The sequence below is a fragment of the Myotis lucifugus genome, unplaced genomic scaffold (assembly GCF_000147115.1).
Source record: "Myotis lucifugus unplaced genomic scaffold, Myoluc2.0 scaffold_19, whole genome shotgun sequence".
Taxonomy (NCBI): Eukaryota; Metazoa; Chordata; class Mammalia; order Chiroptera; family Vespertilionidae; genus Myotis; species Myotis lucifugus.
In genome coordinates, this window is record NW_005871067.1 from 7108029 (window position 1) to 7114028 (window position 6000).

The following is a 6000-nucleotide window of genomic DNA, read 5'->3' on the forward strand; positions in this document are numbered from 1 at the left end:
ATCAAAGACTGAAACAGTGCAATGCAGAGTTATATTGGAGCCTAGGACACAATGGAGAATCTTGATTGTTTACTTTTTTTGTCCTTAAATTTTGTGCCCTTGGAAAGTGTCTCAGGCCTGGTGGAGAATGTTCAGTCATCAGACACTGGAAAAAATACATTTCCATGTGCATTGTAGATAGAGGAAATTTGAGTTACACCAGTCAGGATAGTTTTCTTCCATACATATTTTAATATGGTTATCATATGAAACTTAATATAATAAAATAGAATTTTTATTGATTTTTTTAAATTAAAAAGCTATTACTTCACTCAGTAGGTCTTTCTTATTTGAAAATAATATCAATATACTATTAAATGTCTATGTATTTGTCTCTCTCTTTACCCACACTCAAACACACACATTCACATACACACATATAAATATCACAAAAGTAATTAGAGATTGAAAAATAGACATCTCCATCAAAAGGAGTTTTCTTTGCTTAACTTTCCTCTAAAGCTTCTGGTCTACCCATGCTGTTGCACTTCCCCTGTCCCTCAAATCCTATCCATACCTATTCTTTTCTCAGGTTGTTCCCAACCTTAAAATATGTTAGCTTTTTTATCCATTATACTTTAACCATTTCTGTGACTTCTCTCTCTCCCTTCATAACTAAAGATTGATAATTTGTATTAAAATATAGTTTTTTATACAAGAAAAGGTTTTTAAATTATCTTCCACATATATGTATGTGTATATATATATATATATATATATATATATATATATCCCCACACTAGAGGCCTGATGCATGAAATTCATGCAAGAGTAGGCCTTTCTTCCCCCACCTTCCAGCACCGGCTTCCCTCTGGCACCTGGGCCCCGGGCTTCCCTCCAGCCGCCAGCACCCGGGACTGGGATTCCCTCCTGCTGCTGGCAGGCACTTGGGACCTGGGCTTCCCTCACAGCCCCAGCTTTGTCAGGAAGGTCATCAGGAAGGATGTCCAGAAGGATGTCCAATCTAATTAAGCATATTACTCTTTTATTATTATAGATATATATCCTATATAATAAAAGCCTAATATGCTAAGTGTCCAGTCGTCTGGTCGGCTGTCCAACCAATCAAAGGCTAATATGCTAATGATATGCTGTGGCCACTCAACCGCTCACTATGACATGCACTGACCACCAGGGGACAGACAGTCAACCAGTCACTATGACCTGCACTGATCACCAAGGGGAAGACGCTCTGACCGATAGGTGAGCTTGCTGCTGGGGTCCAGCTGATTGGGACTGAGTGAGATGGGCCGGACACACCCTAGAGCCCTCCTACAGTCCCTCCCCAGCTGGCCAACCTTCTGCATCCCTCCCCGGCCCCGATCGTGCACCAGTGCGGTCCCTCAGCCTGGCCTGCACCCTCTCGCAATCCGGGACCCCTTGGGGGATGTAGAGAGCTGGTTTCAGCCTGATACCGCAGGCCAGGCCGAGGACCCCACTGGTGCACAAATTCATGCACCAGGCCTCTAGTACACACACACACACACATATATATACACACACATATATGTATGTGTGTGTGTGTTGTATACATAGGGTAAATGATTCAAATATATATTAAATTAAATACTATATATAATAATGTTATATATACAGCAAATATATAATAGTATATATAACATATATTTATGTTATTCCAGAGGGTATCTTTATTATTGCTGACATTTCCTTTTTTCTTTTGATCCCATTGATGATCAAAAAATATTTGGACATGAGAGTTGTTTCTCAAAGGGTAGTGGTAGTAAGAACTGAGCAGCTGTTTTCCTGCAGTTATTGCTAGGCCAGAAACACACTGAATAAGTACTGAGCTCACCAAACAGCCTGTGAAGCACAGGTGTTAGGGAATAATTACAAAGAACAGTTCCTTCTAAGTGTTCCCAGATGATAATCAGGACAACTAGGACTGAATATTTTTCATAACCTTAATCTCCATAGAATTTTAGACAACAATAATGGGAAGGGACTGTACTTATCAGCATTTTTATAGGCATAGAATACTGAGAGTACTTTCATACTCACACATTAAGTCATGGATAATGTAATCTACTTAAAAATATATGGTTTTTCAAGTCAGATGATTAAGTCTGCATCTAAAACCAGGAAAATGTAGGCTTCTCTCTCAGTAATCAAACCTATTGATTCCACTCTATATCAATCATTCTTTTGTCTCTTTCTGTTATATTTTCTTAATGTTCTTTAAAGAATATGGTGGTTTTCTATTTTTAAGAAATGTTTATCTCTACTCCAACTTTGCCATTATTAAAAACAATAAAAAAGGACTTTAGTCTTGGACATATGTCATGTTATTTAGGCACATGAACCATATAGAATATAAATAAAACATTATTATTGTCATGTATAAAGGCAGGGAGCAAAGATGTTGATTACAAATTTTAAATTTAATCTTTGTTGGTTTGTTTGCTTGGTTTAGGCTTTTGACTAAGCATGCTGCTTTCAGAACTATCTCCACAAGCTGAAAAAAATGACTTAAAGGCAAAGTATAGGAGATGAGGAAGGGAGCAAAGAGAGGTAGGGCATGCGGCCTGAGATAAAATGAATAAATTCAAGAAGAAATCAAGTTCAGAACAGAGGCTTTTTTTATTCCATAAATTACCTTCCTGATGTGCATTCAATACTAGCAAATTCAGTACACAAGTAATACAAAGAATTTTGTGGGTAAAAAGGCTGAAAAGAGAAATGAAGCAGCAGTTTTTGGTAGCTATGGATAGTTTGATAATGGTCACAGAATTCAAATGGATACTTAAGTACATTCTTCGCATAATTTGGAGTAACTGGTTTACAACTCACAGAAATGGTGTACGCATTGTGCTGTTTTCTTATTTCTAAGTGGAATTTTGAAAGATCTTCCTAAGTAAAATTTTGGCAAAGAAACAATCCCTTCAATAAATGTCCCTGTCATTTTGTCTTTGATGTGATTGGCTGCAGATGTTCCTTTGAAAAAATACTTCTGAGTTTTTTCACTCCACCTACCATCAGTGCACACTTAGCCACCACTCAGGAGAAATAGTGAACATACCACTTGGCTATTTGTGAGTTGGTTTTAAAATTACTTTTTTTTTTTATCTTCCTGGGGCTTGTTTTGTAAAATAAGTATCCAAATTATCTTAGATTATAAAATAAGGTAATAATGAATTACTTTACTAAGTTTATTAAACATGAGATTAAATGTTAACATGTTTTTATAGAAATATGAGAAATAACAAAATAAATAAATCTGAGACAAAGCTTAATTGAAATTGAATTGGGAAAGCATAAATTTTACTTAATCGCACTTTAACAGAAACACAAAAGTGAAGGTTGTAACTACTGGATATTTTCTTAACTGAGGGAAAAATCTAACATATGTTTTTTAAAACCATTCAAGTAGTCATCTTTAAAAGTTCTCTGAAGGCTATTTTATTACATATCACATTTGAAAGCATAGAATTTTAATAATCTTTACAACATACAAGGGTTTTATTTTAGTTAATATTGCATAATTAAAAGCTGTACAAGAAAGGAATGTAATCATAATGCATTATATAGCTTAACCATACCTAAGTCATATTAAAGTATCCTCTGATTATTGATTTACCAAGAAGGGGCAATATAAGCACATTGATGGTAATTTATGTTATTATGGCTAGAGAGGATTGTATACAACAGGCTAATTCTTAACCTCAACATAAGGAAAGTAATAGATATCATTTAAAAGTTTAAAATCAAAAAACAGCTATTAGAGCATTTTATTTAGAAATGTAATGCTATATTACATTAGAAACAGCTGAAATTGTGTGTGTAGACACACAATTGGGAGAATAGGCAGAAGACCATCATTTTCTTGGACAAGCGTTTTTAATTATCACTCTAATAATACAGTTTAAATCCATATATTTGATTAAATTAAACACTTTGATTAAATTAAACATTTAAAGGGTGTTTAAAGAAATTAAGTCCTCTATTAAAAATTTCTATTTAGTTATTGTAGAAAAGTGGAAGTATTAATTAACCAAAACTATTGTTTCTTGCCATAATATTATAACACCATTCAGAATAATCAAAATTGTAGAATATAGCCTGCAATTTGACTTCCCATTTAATAAAACTATCTTTATTTTCCTATCTAAATTTGCAAAGAGCTTTAGCATCATGATCAAGACTGAAAGCTTTGCATCAGACTATCTTGCTTTGAATCCTAGTTATACCTCTTACTATGTGATTTTGAATGAGTTAATTAACCTATTTAGTAAACACATATACATCACTACATTATTTAAAGGTTAAATAAAATAATAAAGGCAAAACACTTCCCTTGGTGTTGAGCACAATTTCAGGTTCAATAAATGTTTATTTCTCTCTTGTCCACAGTTATAATCACAGAATGGGTATATTTTTGCATCTCTCCAGGTAAACTCAATTCACAAGCCTCTCTCCATTTTCCAACACTGAAACACCCTGGTCACATCCTCCAGTGTCTACTAACTCACAGTCATTCTTTAGAAATTTCTTCACTTACTGCTTTATATAAATTAGATTGTTCCTTTCTTCATTTTTAATCCTCTATAGCAGCAGTTCTCAACTTGTGGGTCTCGACCCCTTTGGCGGTCAAATGACCCTTTCACAGGGGTCACCTAAGACCATCCTGCATATCAGATATTTACATTACAATTCCTAACAGTAGCAAAATTACAGTTATGAAGTAGCAACGAAAATAATTTTATGGTTGGGTCACAACATGAGGAACTGTATCTAAAGGGCCAGAAGGTTGAGAACCACTGCTCTATAATATCCTGCTTATATTCTTAATGATACTCACTAAAACAAAAACAAAAGTTATGTGTGTAATTATTTGTTCAATATCTATTTGTGTTGGATAATGAGCTCTAAACTCTTTGGGGCAGGGGCTATTTCATCTTGATTACTTACATGCTTAGCTCTGAAAAGTGTTAGACACATAATAGGTGTTCATGAAACAATTGGTTCAAAGAATGATTGAATAATAATTACACTGAGTGGCCAGATTATTATGACCACCCCATCAGTACTTCATTGAGCCACCTTTTGCCTTCAATACTGTGGCGATTCTTCTTGGCATTGACTCCACGAGATGTTGAAAGGTGATGCGAGGAATCTGACACCATGCCTGATGAATAGCACTGTCCAGTTCTGTGAGATTTGATGGTTGTGGAACCAGCTGCCTGATGGCTCTTTTAACTTCGTCCCACAAATGCTCAATTGGATTGAGATCTGGTGATTGTGGGGGCCACCTAAGCAAGGTAAAGTCTCCCTCATGTTCTTGAAACCACTCCTGCACAATATGAGCACCGTGGCATGGCGTATTGTCTTGTTGGAAGAAGCCATCTCCATTGGGATACACCATCAACATGATAGGATGAACTTGATCAGCAACGATACTTAGGTATGTTGTGCTATTCAGACGTTGTTCCACACGAATTAAAGGGCCCAAATCATGCCAGGAAAACATGCCCCAAACCATAACACTGCTCCCACCAGCTTGAAGGGTTGTACTCATGCATGTGGGGTGCATGCTTTCATGCTGTTTCTGTGAAATTCTCACTCTGCCATCTGCATGATGCAACTGGAAACGTAACTCATCAGACCACATGACTTTTTTCCAATGCTCGACTGTCCAATCCTTGTGTTCCTGTGCGAATTGGAGACGTTTTATCTTGGTAACTGCAGACAGCAAAGGTGTTCAACAGGCCTTCGGCTTCCATATCCCATACGATGCAGTGTATGGCTAATTTACCTACAAACATCAGGGGGTCATAATAATCTGCCACTTCAGTTTATATTGTAATACAACTCTTCATTAAGGTTACTGAGCTATTTTTTCCTTAACTATTTCTTTTACTATTCAAATACTTCCACTTGTTTGTAGTGCATAATATATACTTTAGGACAGGATTATATATATATATATATATATATATATATATA